The sequence below is a fragment of the Balaenoptera physalus genome, assembly GCF_965194825.1.
Source record: "Balaenoptera physalus genome assembly, chromosome: 9".
Classification (NCBI taxonomy): domain Eukaryota; kingdom Metazoa; phylum Chordata; class Mammalia; order Artiodactyla; family Balaenopteridae; genus Balaenoptera; species Balaenoptera physalus.
This window is the reverse complement of record NC_138888.1, coordinates 71,314,215-71,331,903: the sequence shown is the minus strand read 5'-3', so window position 1 is coordinate 71,331,903 and position 17,689 is coordinate 71,314,215.

Here is a 17,689-nt window from a genome sequence, read left to right as displayed (position 1 = left end):
CATATATTAATGTTATAATGAGAAGGGGGGCTAGAATTCATATTGGAAAAATTCACAACACACCATTGTTCTTTTCACAGAACCATAAAAACCTAGAGTCAAAAGAGACTGTGGAAGTCATTCAATCCACTCTTTCTAATAATCAAGAAAGTTTTTGCAACATCTCTCACATCTTCTTCTCATGGTAATTGAATGGCTGATATGTTAAAATTTAAAACTTCTGCTCTGCAAAGACACTGCACAAGAGAATGAAAAGAAAAGCTACAGATTCGGGGGGAAATCTTTGCAAAACACATATCTGTTAAAGACTTAGTATCCAAAACATACAAAGAACTCTAAAGCTCAACCATAAGAAAGCAAACAACTCAATTTAAAAATGAGCAAGGGGGCTTCCCTGGTGGCGCAGTGGTTGAGAGTCTGCCTGCTAATGCAGGGGACACGGGTTCGAGCCCTGGTTTGGGAAGATCCCACATGCCACGGAGCGGCTGGGCCCGTGAGCCACAACTACTGAGCCTGCGCGTCTGGAGCCTGTGCCCCGTAACGGGAGGGGCCGCGATAGTGAAAGGCCCGCGCACCGCGATGAAGAGCGGTCCCCGCACCGCGATGAATAGTAGCCCCCACTTGCCGCAACTAGAGAAAGCCCTCGCACGAACCGAAGACCCAGCACAGCCAAAAATAAATAAATAAATAAAAATGAGCAAGGGACTTCCCTGGTGGTCCAGTGGGTAAGACTCTGTGCTCCCAATGCAGGGGGCCCGGGTTCGAACTAGATCCAGCATGCTGCAACTAAGATCCCACATCGCAACTAAGATCCCACATGCCACAATTCTTTAGCTTCCCATGCCGCAACTAAAGATCCTGCACAACAAAGATCCTACGTGCCGCAACTAAAGACCCAGTGCAGCCAAATAAATAAATGTTTTTAAAAAAAATTAAAATAAATAAAAATAAAAATGAGCAAAATATCTAAACAGACACCTCATCAAAGAAGATATACAGGTGGCAAATAAACATATGAAAAAAAAATGCTCAGCATCATATGTCATTAGAGGATTACAAATTAAAATAGTGAGATACCGCTACACAACAGTTATTATGGCCAAAATCCAAAAAACTGATGCTAAATGCTGGCAAGGATGTGGAGCAACAGGAACGCTTATTCATTGCTAGTGGGAGTGCAAATGGTACAGCCACTTTGGAAGACTGCTTGGCAGTTTCTTACAAAACAAACATACACCGTATGATCCAGCAGTCATATTCCTTGGTATTTACTCAAATATGTTGAAAATTTAAGTATACACACACACGCACACAAACCTGCGCAAGGATGTTTATAGCAACTTTATTCATAATTGCCAAAATTTGGAAGCAACCAAGATGTTCCTCAATAGGTGAATGAGTAAACAAATTTTAGTACCCATATAATGGAATATTATTCAGTGCTATCAAGAAATGCACTATCAAGCTATGGAAAAACATGGAGGAATCTTAAATGCATTTTGCTAAGTGAGAGAAGCAAATCTGGAAGGGCTATACACTACATGATTTCAACTATATGACATCCTGGAAAAGGCAAAACCATGGAGACAGTAAAAAGATCAGTGGTTGTCAGGGGTTCAGGGGGAGGGAGGGAGGGTTAAAGAGGTGTAACACAGGGAATTTTTAGGGCAGTGAAACTATTCTGTATGATACTATAACAGTGGATACATATCATACATTTGGCAAAACCCATACAATGTACAACATAAAGAGTAAACCCTAATGTAAACTGTGGACTTAAGTTTATAACAATGAATCAATGTTGGTTTGTCAATTGTAACAAACGTACCAACTAATGTACAATGTTAATAATAGGAGAAGGGGGCGGGAGAGGGGTATATGGAAACTGTACTTTCTGCTCATTTTTCTTAAATCTAAAAACACTCTAGAAAAATAAAATCTATTAATTTTTAAGGTCCTGATATTTTATAGTAACATTTTTAAAAATTTTTATTTATTTTATTTATTTTGGTTGGTCCGGGTCTTAGTTGCGGCAGGTGGCCTCCTTAGTTGCAGCACATGTGCTCCTTAGGTGCAGCATGCATGTGGGATCTAGCTCACTGACCAGGTAGGGAACCCACGTCCCCTGCATTGGGAGGTGGATTCTTAACCACTGGGAAGTCCACCACCAGGGAAGTCCCAAGGTCGTGACATTTTAAATACACTCGAAATGCTAGGTATCCTTTTTATTGCTTTTAGCTTTTTTTTTTTTTTTAATTAGAAGTTCAGTCTCATTTTAGCTGTTTGCATTTTAACATTTACAATGGGGTTGATGGATTAAATTACAAGGAGCCACAGATTTTATACAAGTAATGACAAAAAGAACAAAAAGATTATGTAAACATAAACTGAAAGAATGTTTCTGTCAAAGTATTCCCACTCTACTCTGAATGGAGTCCCAGAATATAAGCAATCTTTGGTTGTTCAGATATTCAAGATGAATCGTGGCACAAAAAAGGAAAGTTTAGTAATAATTTTTTCACGGAACATGTCATCATGTTGTGTCTCAAAGCTCTTCCCAAGGGTAACCTTACCCCAAAGCCCTGCTAAGGCAGCAGCCTAGGCTGTCACATTTTTACTCTGCACACTCACCCCTGCCTTGTCACAACTAATTGGACCAGCATCAGGTACCAGACCATACCTAGAGCAGAACCAAAGATAGAGTCAGTGTCTTGAAGAGGGAGTTAGAGCTGGGGCCATGAGAGGTCATGTCAAACTAAAATTATAAGGAAGCAGAAACCATAAATAAGCAGAAGCTAAAAGGAATCCCTTCACTATATTTATCATTCCACAAATACATTTTGTGCACCAGTTATGCGCAAGGCACTGAATGAAGCACCAGATGAGTAAAGCAGAAATGTCTTTTGCCTTCATGGAGATCACAGCTAAGTGAGAAAAGAGAGAGAGAGAGAGAGAGAGAGAGAGAGAGAGAGAGAATAAATAAATTAATTAAATATTTATAAAATGTGATCAATGCAAAGAAGAAATTAACATAGTATAGTGTTACACTGGGTTGGTCAAGGAAAGCATTTCTGAGGAAGTGATGTTTAAAGTGAGGAATGAAGGGGGGCTGGAAGAATATTCCAGGCAGAATGAATAGAGCGTGTGAAAACTCTGAGAGGAGAAAAAGCATGGCCTTTCCTGAAAAGATGCCCGTGTGGCTGGAGCATGTTTGGTAAGGGAGAGAGTGGCCCAAGATGAGTTTGGAGAAGTTGGTGGGAGATAGATTATGCAGGACTATGTAAGTAAGTATGATAGGAAGCCATTGAAATGTTTCCCATGTTTAAAATTAGTATTTAGAAACAGAATAGATGTTGGGGGTTGACGATGGACATGGAACCAGGTAAGGGATAGGAGTTACTTGGACAAGGGTATTGCAGAGGAAATGGAGAGAAGTGGACATAATGTGTACTTTTTTAATATAAATTTATTTATTATTTATTTATTATTTTTGGCTGCGTTGGGTCTTCATTGCTGCGCGAGGGCTTTCTCCAGTTGAAGTGAGCGGGGGCTACTCTTCGTTGCAGTGTGTGGGCTTCTCATTGCAGTGGCTTCTCTTGTTGCAGAGCACGGGCTCTAGGCACGCAGGCTTCAGTAGTTGTGGCTCGCGGGCTCTAGAGAGCAGGCTCAGTAGTTGTGGTGCACGGGCTTAGTTGCTCTGCAGCACGTGGGATCTTCTCGGAGCAGGGCTCAAACCCATGTCCCCTGCATTGGCAGGCGGATTCTTAACCACTGCACCACCAGGGAAGCCCCTCAATGTGTATTTTGAACCTAGTTTGTGAAGGACTTAGTGATAGACTGATGGTAGGGAGTTTAGGAGGCAATTGATGGATGTTGGTGCCATTTGCTGAGTTGGTGAAGACATAGAGTAACAGTTGTCAAGAATGTATCAGTTAGGAGTCAATTAGAGAAGCAGAACCATTATGAGTATTCTGGAATAAGGGGTTTCTTATAAGAATAAGAATTTATATGCTGGGAGAAGCAATGGTCCAAAAGGAGAGTTGGAGAATGAGAGCTGAGTCACTAACCAGCCCTTCTGAAGCCTGGGTGAATAAGGAGAACTTGCAGGGGAATCTGGGAAGCCTGGCACATCCAGTTGGTGGGGGGGACCATGAAGGAGGGCCAGTGGAGAGCTATGTGGAAGGCTGTTTTGTGGTTGGTGGCCGGCTTGGAGTCATTGTTGGTTATCAGTGTTGACAGTTGGGAAAAAGAGCTAGATATGTACCAGGGAAGAGAGATATCAAGCTGAAACCCACCTCTGCATCTCTTTTTCACTATTTAACCAAGTTCTTGAGTAGCTTTTTTTTTTTTTTTTAATGTTTCTTCAGTTTCTTTTAATCTGGAGCCAAACTGTCCAGTACCATAGCCACCAATCCCATGTGGCAAATTAAATTAATTGAAATTGAATAAAATCTAAAATGCAGTTCCTCAGTCACACTGGCCACCTGTCAAGTGCTCACTAGCCACGTGTAGCTACTGACCATGGTACTGGACAGCACGGATACAGAACATTTCCATCATCACAGAAAGTTATATTGTATAGCACTGATCTAGAACAATCCATTTGCATTTTCAATTGTCTTGTAATAAATGTATTTAAAGCCATGTGAATGGATATAATCACTGAGGTAGAAGAGTAGGAAAAGAGCAAGGACAGGAAGTCCAAGCATTGATCCCCAGAAAGATCAATTTATAGAGAATGAGTAAGCGAGAAGCCTGTAAAGAAGCATGAGGTGGAATGGCCAAAGAGGTAGGAGAAAAACCAAGAGAAAGCAATGTTTCAGAAAAGAAAGGAGGGTGTTTAAGGAGGAAGTGGTCAACTATGTTGAATGAATGCAGTTAAGAATTGGGGTAAGGTGGTGGCGCAGCGGTTAAGAATCTGCCTGCCAATGCAGGGGACATGGGTTTGAGCCCTGCTCCGGGAAGATCCCACACGCTGCACAGCAACTAAGCCCGTGCGCCGCAACTACTGAGCTTGCGCTCTAGAGCCCGCGAGCCACAACTACTGAGGCTGCGTGCTGCAACTACTGAAGCCCGCGCGCCTAGAGTCCGTGCTCTGCAGCAAGAGAAGCCACCGCAATGAGAAGCCCGCGCACCCCAACAAAGTGTAGCCCCTGCTCGCCGCAACTAGAGAAAGCCTGCACACAGCAATGAAGACCCAAAAGATCCAAAAGTAAATAAATAAAATAAATAAATTTTTAAAACAACATTAAAAAAAAGAATTTGGGGTAAGACTGGAATAGAACTTAAGAAGAGCAATTTCAGGAGTGACATGCTGGCAAGAGTGGTGTAAGATTAGATTAGATTAGATTAGAGTGGTGTAAGGGGCCAAAGAGAGGGGACATGGAGGCAACACAGGCAGACCGTTCTTTCGGGGCCTTTGGGAAAGGGCCCAGAGAGATGGTTGGTTGCTTAAGGGGGATGTGGGTTCAAGATAGGTTTTTTTTTTTTTGGCTTGTCTTGGTTTGTTTGCTTTTGTTTTTAAGATGGGAGATATCGATCTATAGATATAGATAGATAGATATAGATATAGATATATATCTTTCTGTCTTGTATATACACATATATACCTGTGGATGAGGTCCAATAGAAAGAAAAAGGTTGAGGAGAGAGGAGTTGAAAAAAGGAGAAAGGTTTTGGAGAAGGCAAGAGCGAAGAGAATAGATGTAAATAGTAGAGATGAATGGAATAGACCAATGGAAAGCAGAAGGAAAATAAAGCAAATATTCAGAGATGGGCAAAGATAGTCTGAGAAAGGTCACACACAGCAAGAGAGGAGGCACAAACCGTCAGGCCTTTGAGCCTCCTTGGCCCTGTGTCCTCGCCAGGTCCAGATCTTGTAAGTGTTGACTGGACAGTCGTTCTATCATTGAGTCTCAGATTCCTCAGTCCCCTCCTATGAATGCCCACCCCATCCTATGTGTCCTTTAAATAATACTCTCTTTATTTGGCTAAATTGAGTTCCTTGATCTAGCACAAAATGGCCAATTAGAACATACCCATTTATGATTTAACCATTTATATGAATCAATTGCATTATTGTGTCTATTTTTTCATCATAGCTGATAAAATGTGACATAACTGACTAGTTCTTCTCTCCTTGTATATGCATAGTGGTAAGTCAAGTGGTTAAAAGGCCAGCAAGAAAGGTGTGAGGAAATAAACATCCTAGATAACTGAATCACAGAATCTTCCAAGAAGAGAAAGAGAATCATAAAGCTTTTCAGGCTACTAACCTGTATATCCTCAGTCCTGCTTTTATTTTAAATATATTTTATTGTTTTTTATTATAAAAGCTAACATATAGTCCTGATAAAAATTCAAGCATTACATAAATATATAAAATAGAAGTTAAAATGTCCTATAACTTCATTGCCAGAAATGGTTACCGTATAAAAATACAAATGGTATATATTCCTTCCGATTTTATCTCTCCAGATACTAATATTAAATTCATATATTTGACAATAATGGTTTCCTATTATATATGTAATATTATTAATATAACTTGATTTTTTCACTTAATATGTATATTTTGGACACCTTTACCTACCTTTCACAATCATTATTAATTATTGCAATATTATACTCTTACAATAATAAATATATTCATATCCTTCAGCTGACAGAATTGCAACATATAAAGCATATTGAATAGTTTTTTACTACAGGAAACATCTAGAATGCTTGTTCTATACTCAGATGTTAAAAATATGTCCAAATGACAAGGCTTGTTCACATTACTGATGTACTTACTCTGATTACAGATGACAGTAATATTTTGACCACATGGTCATTGGTTGCACACGAGTTCAGAGATACCTTGAATTCTTTTGAAGTCTGCATTTGACAATTCAGTCACCCACAAGCTAAACATGAAATGTAATAATAGTGTAACAGCATATTTTAGCCTAATTCCAAAGCCAAAGCCAATTTGCAGTGTAATATTTACAGCAAAATTTATAGACTGCAGCCAAAGCTGCACTTAGAGGCACACTTATATAATCTTACATGTTTCCACTTTGGAAAAATATAGAATGAAAATAAATGAACTAAGCATAACATTCCTATCAGAAATAAAGCACTATGAAATAATGTAAGATAAATTTTAAAAAGGAAAACCAGAAAACATTAATTGAAAAATAAAAGAAGAATGTAATTGATATATATACCCCCAAACTATCTTTCCTTTTAAAGAAACAGTAAAGCAAACAAATGTCAGGCAGTCTGTTTGGGGAAAGAGGGTGAAAACACACTTCAGCAAATAAAGAATGATAGTAGAAGAAAAAAGATTATTTTTAATGATGAATATTTGTGTACTACTTCATAATACCTGGATATAGGTTTGGAAATATTGATAAAATTGAAAAGTTTCTGGAAAAATATGTTATCAAAATTAAGTGAAGTAGAAAATAGAGACTTAAAAACTATGAGAGAAATTGAAAAAGAATTTATAACCCCTCAAAGGGTTTTTGGCCTAGATAGTTTGAAGAGTGGATTCTTTCATGGACTATATAATTACAATGTTATATAAACTGTTACAAAAAATAGAAAAAGAAGGAAACTTTCTTAGTTCATTTTATAAAAGCATCATGATATAAAATCGTGATATAAAACCTGACAGAGTACGCGCACATGTGCGCGCACACACACCCCCCCACACACACAAGCATACCAATTTCCATTACGAAAAGAAATGTTAAAATCCTAAATAAAATAAGTACTTACAAGTTAAATTCTACAATTGATTAAAAAGAAAAAACAGTAGAGTTTATCCCCAAATACCTCCTCTATTACATCACATCAATAAGTCAAAGGGAGGAAGCTATATATTCATTTAGATAGATGCTAAAAGGGTGTCTGATAAAAATAATATCTAATTTTGAATTTTAATAATAGTAACCTAGAAATTGAATAAAACTTTCTTACAATAACAAAGAATACTTGTGAAATCCAGGCAATATCACACTGAACACTGAAATATTAGTGTTTCCATTAAAGTAAGGCATGCAAAAGGAAACCTGTCCTTATTACCATTATTTAACAAGTGCTGGAAATTCTAGCAATTAAAATGAGATATGAAACAAATAAGAAGCATAACTGTGGCAAAGAGAAAATAAATGTATCATTATTTACAGATGATAAAGTTGTATACTTTTATTACTAGTAAGAAAGGTCACTGAAGTAGCCAGATAAGAAAGCAATCACCAACACATTAGATTTCCTATATAACAGCAATAGCTGGTAATAAAAATATGGTGGAAAAGACTTCTGATTTGCAATAGAAATGATTTCACATATGTGTATATTTACACACATAGGCATACACAAACATATAAAACATTTAGTTACCTTTAAAAGAAATATGAAGCTCATATATCAGAAAAATTACAAAATTTACCCTGAGTAATATAAAAATAAGACATATAAATGGAGAGAAAGAGCATAGCTCTGGATGAGACTGACTGAATATTGTAAAAATTGTCAATATTTCCTAAATAAATCTAGGATAATAAACATCTGGAAATGAAGTTAGCAATATATGTCAAGGACTTTAAAATGATTATATTCTATTATCCAGTTATAGTTTTACTTCTAGGGCTTTATCCTAAGAAAATAATCATAGACCTTGAAAATATTCAAGTCCAAGGGGGTGTATAGGTAATAGTGTAATGTACTCTACATAGAAAATAGAAAAAAAATTTAATTCAATGCAATATTATTATTGAGCACTTGCTGAATGCCACATTTTGTGCTCAAAAATGGAGATACAGATGAACATTGTCCCTTCCCTCACAAGACCAAAAGTCAGATGAGTTCAGTGATAGGGGAAAGATGCTGTTAGAGCTCTTAAGAAGAATGACTCACCTGGATTTAGGGGCCAGAGAAGGTTTAGCAAAGTATCACAAACTGGGTGGCTTGAAACAACAGAAATTTGTTATCTCATAGTTCTGGAGGCCAGAAGTCTAAAATCAAAGTGTTGTCATGGTCATGCTCCCTCTGAAACCTTCCATGCCTCTTCCTAGCTTCTGGTGGTACGTGGGCAATCTTTGGCTTTCCTTGACTTGCAAGCATATACTCTAATCTCTGCCTTCATTGCCCCATGACATTCTCTCTGTGTCTCTGTTTTTGTATGACCATCTTCTTATAAGGACACCAGTCATATCGGATTAGGGCTTCACCCTAATCCAGTATGACCTCATCTTAACTAATTATGCCTGCAACAACCCTATTTCCAAGTGATGTCACATTTTGAGGTACTAGGGTTTAGGACCTCAACATGTCTTTTTTTGGGGGGGCCAAATCCTGATTTAATATCTGTTGAATGAATGAATGTGATTTGGAGAACTGGAGGAGGAATTTGCCTTAGATCAGAGGAGGGACACCATTCCATTGCAGTAAGAGGGAAGGAAAAAAAAAAACAGTGGATACATATTATGGTTGGTGTAAGGAAATTGTCATCCGAAGTCTTCAAAATTCTCCATGAACAGGAGGGTGAAATCTCTGCTGAGGTGAGGGGAAAGTTGAGGCAGAGGAGGGAAGAGTTAAGAGGTGTGGAGGAGAAAGAAAGTCAGAAATGGGAAGGAAAACTGACAAGGGAAAAGAAGAGTGCTTAGTCGCATTGAGGGCCTGCTTGGGGTTGGAGACCATGAACATATAGTGGCACAAATCTGACCTGCTGTGTGATTTCTGCAGCAAGGCAAATGGTTGGATTCATCCGTAGTTGGGGTATTGCCAAGTAGTAGCCAAGGAAAGAAAACAGGGATAAGGGGACAGGAAATATTGCAATGAGAAGCCCATTGATAAGCCCATTGATATGTAATGAAAGGTTCTTTTTTTTTTTTTCAATTGAAGTATAGTTGCTGTATAAGTTACAGATGTACAATATAGTGATTCACAATTTTAAAGGTTATACTCCATTTATCTTTATTATAAAATATTGGCTATATTCCCTGTGTTGTACAATATATCCTTGTAGCTTATTTATTTTGTGCATAGTAGTTTGTACCTCTTAATCCCCTACCCCTATGTTGCCTTTTCCCACCTTCCCTCTCCCCCCTGGTAACTGCCAGTTTGTTCTCTGTGTCTGTGACTCTGTTTCTAGTTTGTTATATTCACTAGTTTGTTGTATTTTTTAGATTCCAAATATAAGTGATAGCATAGAGTATTTGTCATTCTCTGTCTGGCTTATTTCACTTAGCAAGTCCAAGTCCATCCATGTTATTACAAATTGCAAAATTTCATTCTTTTTTATGGTAAGTATTACACTGTAGAGGTGTGTGTGTGTGTGTGTGTGTGTGTGTGTGTGTGTGTATCCTCTTTATCCATTCTTCATTATCCTCTTTTTAAAAAAATATTTATTTATTTATTTGGCTGCACCAGGTCTTAGTTGCGGCATACGGGATCTACGTTTCTGTGTGCTGGCTCTTTAGTTGCGTGGATCTTTAGATGCGGCATGGGGGATCTAGTTCCCTAACCAGGGTTGGAACCCGGGCCTCCTGCATAGGGAGTGCGGAGTCTTAACCACTAGACCACCAGGGAAGTCCCCATCTCTGTCCTCTTTATCCGTTCATCTGTTGATGGACACTTAGGTTGCTTCCATATCTTGGCTATTGTAAACAATGCTGCTATGAACATTAGGCGGCATGTATCTTTTCTAATTAGTGTTTTTGGGTTTTTTTCGGATATATACCCAAGAGTGGCAGTGCTGGGTCATATGGTAGCTCTATTTTTAGTTTTTTGAGAACCCTCCATACTGATTTCCACAGTGGCTGCACCAATTTACATTCCCACCAGGAGTGAATGAAGAAGTTTCCCTTTTCTCCACATCCTCGCGAACTTTTGCTATTTGTGCTCTTTTTGATGATAGCCATTGTGACAGGTGTGAGAATGGCTATCAACAATGTGATATGTGATGTTGAGAACTACATTTCATTGTGGTTTTGATTTGCATTTCTCTGATGATTAGTGATGTTGAGCATCTTTTCATGTGGCTGTTGGCCATCTGCATGTCTTCTTTGGAAAAATGTCTATTCAGGTCTTCCGCCCATTTTCAATCAGGTTGTTTGGGTTTTTTTTGATGTTGGTTTGTATGAGCTGTTGATATATTTTGGATATGAACTTCTTATCAGTCATGTCACTTGCCATTATTTTCTCCCATTCAGTAGGTTGTCATTTAGTTTTGTCATTGGTTTCCTTTGCTCTGCAAAAGCTTTTAAGTTCAATTAGGTCCCATTTGTTTATTTTTGCTTTTATTTCCTTTGCTTTGGAAGACAGAGCCAAAAAAATATTGCTATGATTTATGTCAGAGAGGTTTCTGCCTATGTTTTCCTTTAGGAGTTTTATGGTTTCCCATCTTACATTTAGGTCTTTAATACAGTTTGAGTTTACTTTTCTATATGATGTTAGAGAATGGTGTTTGTTTGTTTGTTTTTTGTTTTGTTTTGTTTTTGGCTGTGCTGCACAGCTTGCAGGATCTCAGTTCCCCGACCAGGGATTGAACCTGGGCCATGGCAATGAAAGCCCGGAATTCTAACCACTAGGCCACCAGGGAACTCATGAGAATGTTCTAATTTCATTCTTTTACATGTAGCTGTCCTATAATGAGAGGTTCTCAACTATTTGTGCATGAACTACTTTGCCACTCTGGTGAAGCCTAGGGACTCAGTCTCAAAATATTTTTAAATGCATAAAACAAAATATATGGGGTTACATATGAAAGCCCTTCCATTACAATATAGTTGCCAAAATATTTAAACAAACCAAATGTGTGCTACAGTAATGTAGCTATGATCTGAATGTTTGTGTCTCTCCAGAACTCAAATACTGGAATCCTAACACCGATGTGATGGTGTTAGGAGGTTGAGCCTTCCAGAGGTGATTGGGTCATGAGGGTGGTGCGCCCATGAATGGGATTAATGCTTTTATAAAAGATACCCCAGAGAACTTCCCTGGCGGTCCAGTGGTTAAGACTCCACACTCCCAATGCAGGGGGCCCGGGTTCGATCCCTAGTTGGGGAAGATCCCACATGCCGAGTGGCATGGCCAAAAAAAAAAAAAAAAAAGGGACCCCACAGAGTTCTCTTACCCTGTTTCACTATGTGAAGATACAATGAGAAGTCTGTGACCCAGAAGAGAGCCTTCACCCAACCATGTTGGCACCCTGATCTTGGACTTTCAGCCTCCAGAACTGTAAGAAATAAATTTCTGCTGTTTATAAGCTACCTAATATGTAGTATTTTGTTGTAGCACCCTGAATGGACTAAGATAATGTGCTTCTTTGCATTAAACAACAAGATCTGGCAGCAGGCTTAAAAAGGAGCATGATTTTTAGGTAGAAATAAACATAAGTGAAAATTTTTAAGTATTTCTATGTGATATGCACTGTAATGTATATGAAAATAGCTGTGTTTTCTGTTGTTGACAGCACCATAGTACTGCTAATAAATCTGTGGTATATTGCATTCATTTATTATTGAAGGAAATGCTAAACTTCAATTAGTGTTTAGTGAAAATAAAGACATAGATTTTCCCTATCCACATTCATAGACCCCTCGAATTCTACCCATGGCTCCTCAGAGGCCAGTGGATCCCAGATAAGAATGCTGGGTGTGGAGGGATGGTGTACAGGAAGTCAAACAACTGAGAAGCCAGATTGTTTGGACATTGATGTGTAGACATTGGGAGACAGATGACATAAAATAGGACAGCAAACCTGGTCCCAAACTCTTCAAAATCAATAAGGGGCAGTAATTAGAAAGCTGGAAAATAAAAACCTTAAGTCAGAACAAAGGGTGGCAAGCCAGGTGGGATGAGCCTAAAAAAATCAGGGGGTTGTACATAAAAATGGAGGAATAATTGTCAAGAAGTGGCAGTAGGAAGCAAGGAAGGTATTGACCTTAACTTCCACATCTGAAGGAGAGAACTTAAGAAGCCTGTAGGGGCTTCCCTGGTGGCGCAGGGGTTGAGAATCTGCCTGCCAATGCAGGGGACACGGGTTCGAGCCCTGGTCTGGGAGGATCCCACATGCCGCGGAGCGACTAGGCCCGTGAGCCACAATTACTGAGCCTGCGCGTCCGGAGCCTGTGCTCCACAACAAGAGAGGCCGCGATAGTGAGAGGCCCGCGCACCTCGATGAAGAGTGGCTCCCACTTGCCGCAACTAGAGAAAGCCCTAGCACAGAAACGAAGACCCAACACAGCCATAAATAAATAAATAAATAAAAATTAAAAAAGAAAAAAAGAAAAAAAAAGAAGCCTGCAAAGGGAAGCAGTGCCCTGAGGGGAGAACCAGATTTTAATTAGTGCAAGGAGGTAGAAGGAATGCACAAAAACATGGTTAAGGACATGTGGTAGTTTCTTACCCTGTAGACTGATGGTGGAAAAGATTAGGAGGCTCACTTATACATATATATACATTCTTTTTCATATTCTTTCCCGTTATGGTTTATCACAGGATATTGAATATAGTTCCCTGTGCTATACAGTAGGACCTTGTTGTTTATCCATCCTGTATATACTAGTTTGCATCTGATAATTATAGCAGTAACACGTTGTAAATCAACTAATACTTCAATAATAAATAAATAAATAAATAAAAAGATTAGGATAGAGGAGGACACCTGTTGGGGGGCAGTTTGGACTAGAACGGCTGCACATCAGTGTGAGAATATATGTTACCTGAGGCATTTAATTCTTGGATGGTAATATAAACCCACTATCCAGAGATAATCAGTGCAGTATTACTGTTTGGAATTTTTATTGCTGTATAATTTGTCATCATGACAAAATTCAAAGCAATCGAAATTTCCAGTCTTTCGGAATTAAATATCCGTTAAAATGAAATGTTCCTGGGAATTCCCTGGCGGTCCAGTGGTTAGGACTCGGTGCTTTCAGTGCTGGGGGTGGGAGTTCGATCCCTGGCTGGTGAACTAAGATACTGCGCGGCCAAAAAAAAAGGAAATGTTCTCCATGTTGCCAATGAGTAGAAGAATTTCTAATGGTATTGAAAATTGTCATTATAGAATATTAAATAAAAAATCAGGAAAACAAACCATACAGTAAAATTTAAATTTTATTAAAATTTATATCTACATAGAAAAAGACATTAAAATTTTTTTACAGTGGTTTAACTCTAAACAGGGGAATTGTGAGTTATTTTAATTTTATGCTTAATGTTCTCATTATTTTTATCTTATAAGATACTTTTTTATAAAAAATTATAATATAATTTTTAATAGGTAAAAAAGAAAAAATTATAGCCTTTAGGAAATTAGGTACATTTAAACACCCCAGAACCCTATGCCTAAAATTGAAAAAAAAAAAACATATTTTACTTACCCTGGAAGTTTGTGTTCTGCAGATTTGTTCTTTATTCAGTTAAAAATTGATAAATAATTTAAATACCAAGTAAATGGCAAGTTGAAAATTGCATAGGAGACAGTTTCTTATATTTGGATTTCACGGAATCTAAGTTTAGTAGGTTATATTTATTCTAAGTTAAGAAGAATGTTCAAAGAAATTTGAGGTATTTGAATCATCTATTAACCATAAATCTAGAATAAACATTAATATGGATTGAGTGTATTGTACTTCCTGAGATATGGCTATTTAGTAAGATAGACAACAATACTATGTCCAGGACTGATATCACTAGTTGATAGAAGTGTTTAAAGTGTATATAACAAGCTCGCCTCCCCAAGATGCCACTGAAGCTGAAGTGATAAATCTCGTGTTATTTTATTCATGTCAATAATTAGCTTTCTAGATTTTGTTTGTTAGACTCACCCAAGGAACTCTTTTTTGATAAATTTATTTATTTTGTTTTTATTTATTTATTTTTGGCTGCATTGGGTCTTCGTTGGTGCACGTGGGCTTTCTCTAGCTGTGGCGAGCATCTTGCGGTGCGCAGACTTCTCATTGCAGTGGCTTCTCTTGTTGTGGAGCACGGGCTCTAGGCGCATCGGCTTCAGTAGTTGTAGCACGTGGGCTCAGTAGTTGTAGCTCACGGGCTCTAGGGCGCAGGCTCAGTAGTTGTGGTGCACAGGCTTAGTTGCTCCAAGGCATGTGGGATCTTCCCGGACCAGGGCTCAAACCCGCTTTCCCTACATTGGCGGATTCTTAACCATTGCGCCACCAGGGAAGCCCCAAGGAACTCTTTTGGGGGAGCCTGATCAGACAACTTGCAGATATGTGACATTATTGCACAATGGAGAGTGCCAATATCTTCGGATAAATATATCATCTTTGTTGGAAAGAATTATTATATCATCTTTGTTGAAAAAAACATCTTTTCCATCTTTGATGGAAAAAATTATTTATTATAAATATATCATCTTTGTTGAAAAAAAAGCATATTTCCTGCAGAAAGTGGATTTTCAAGTAGCATGTTGTTGACACGACCCCAAAACATCCAGTCAGCCACTTAGACTCTGTTCCCTCTCTTTTTTTTTTTATGTTAGCCAACGTGGATGATCACTGCTGGTACATTAATTCAAGAGATGTTACAAAATGGTGATATTCTGTCAATCTTTTTCAGTTACGAACTGGGATACATCAATAAAAAACTTTCTCACTTTCAATCTGATTATCTGTTACTGCAGTTGGTGTTGGAAAGTCCCTTATTTGCCAGTTCTGAAATTGATAAGTTGGTTCACTAGCATCTTCTAACAGCATCAAAATCAGGTTTTTTTTCTTTTAAGGTATCATTATGAATTCACAGATTTGAACATATTTTATGTATCTCAGTCTATTGTAGTTATCATCCTTGATAATAGTCAACATTTCCATATTTGGACAGTAGGAGATGCTCCAAGTTGGATCCTGAGTTCTTTTCACACAACCGCAAATGTCTGATAGCTTTCTTGCTCTCCTACTATATAGCAAGATGCAGAAGGCTCATCTCGTACATTTCTTGCCTCAGCTCCGTAATCAGTCATTTCTCCAATGAGCGCTGTTTTCTTTTAATGGTAAATGGTAGAGACTACAATCTGGGCCATAGGGGTAGGATTCACAGGTTTTCATGCACATGAATTCATACTTTCAGTTTCTGTATTTCCTTTTACAGGGGTTCCCATTTTACTCAGAGCAAAATTCTTTCAATGACCCATGAGACCCGACATGATCTGCGTGCCGTGTTTCTTCTCTTTAACATACATGCACCTGTCTTTGGGCAACTGTCCTGGGAATGTGCCCTTTGCTCAGATATGTCCATAGCTCAATTCCTCACTCTCGTCTTTGCTTAATCTCACCTTCTCGTTGAAGCCTATCCTGTCAACTCTATTTAAAAATCACAACAGTATTTACCTCCCTCCCCAAATCCACTCCCAATGTCCTGTGTTCTATTTTCTTTTTCATGTCGCTTCTCATTCTCTCACATACTTTATAATTTCTCACATACTTTATAATTTATCCTTCTTTTCCTCCTCTTAAAATGTAAGCTCCACAAGGGCAGGGATTTTGTTCATTTGGTTCACGGCTGTATCTTCAGTGCTTAGGACAGTACCTGCACATGGTAGCTATTCAGGACCTATTTGTTCAATGAACAAATGAGTGAAACCTTAGGATATTTCTGAATCACCCCACACCTAACCTCTCAGTGTGCCTTGATCTTCAAAGGAACAGACTGAATATAAAGCAAACAAAACTTGGGATTTCCCTGGCGGTCCAGTGGTTAAGACTCCGTCCGCACTTCCACTGCAGGGGTGGGGGGGCGGGTTCGATCCATGGTTGGGGAACTGAGATCCTGTGTGCCGATTAAAAATTAAAAAAAAGCAAACAAAACTCATCAAGAAACTGAGTTTTATTCAGATATGTGGAAACAGGTCCATGAATTTCAAAACTATCTTGACATTTCTGGGTGTGTGGTCAGACTCTGAGCAATGTTTCTGCATTCATTTCTGAAGCAGAAATGTAATTTAAACTGCGAGTCTACATCAGTGATGAAAATAAAAAATCAGAATTGAGATGTACCCCCAAAGAATACACCTTACTGTTGCCCCAGAGAAGTTTAGTCTGCTTAAGGCCTATGTCGCACTAATGTAATTAAATTGATCAACCATTAGTAACAGGCCCCAAACTGTACTTCTGTATAAAAATAGTTGATTACAGTTATTTGGTTTGTACGATCTTTCCCATTCCCATAGATTAATGAATCCTGAGGAAATTTAAATTTTTGCAGGAAAAATATTGGGGCACCACACTATCAGTGGATTGACCACTGGACTGAGAGAGGGACAGAAGGTGTTGGTTGTCAACTTGGTCATTTACTAGCTGGGTTACTTTGGGCAAGTCAAGAATCTGAATTTAGACTTAAAGCGGTCTTTGAAGTTGACTAGGGCCAGCCTCCTTCCTCCAGCTCACACTGATAGGAGACTGTGATAAGGAGACAGTACATTCTGTTATTGGAAAGTTCATTTTTAGGTTGCAGTTTGCCTCTTTTTATTTATTTCATTGATCTCCTTTGTGTCCTCCAAAGAAACACTTCAGTTAACTACTCCTCTGGGGAAGGTATTTAGTGGGATAAGAACACCATCTCTTGATTTAGACTGCCAGATTTTCAATTTAATTCCCTCACTTCCTATGTGACCTTCATTAGGTTACTTTTCTTTTTTTTTTTTAAATTTCAGCTGCTAATTTTTTTTTTTTTTTTT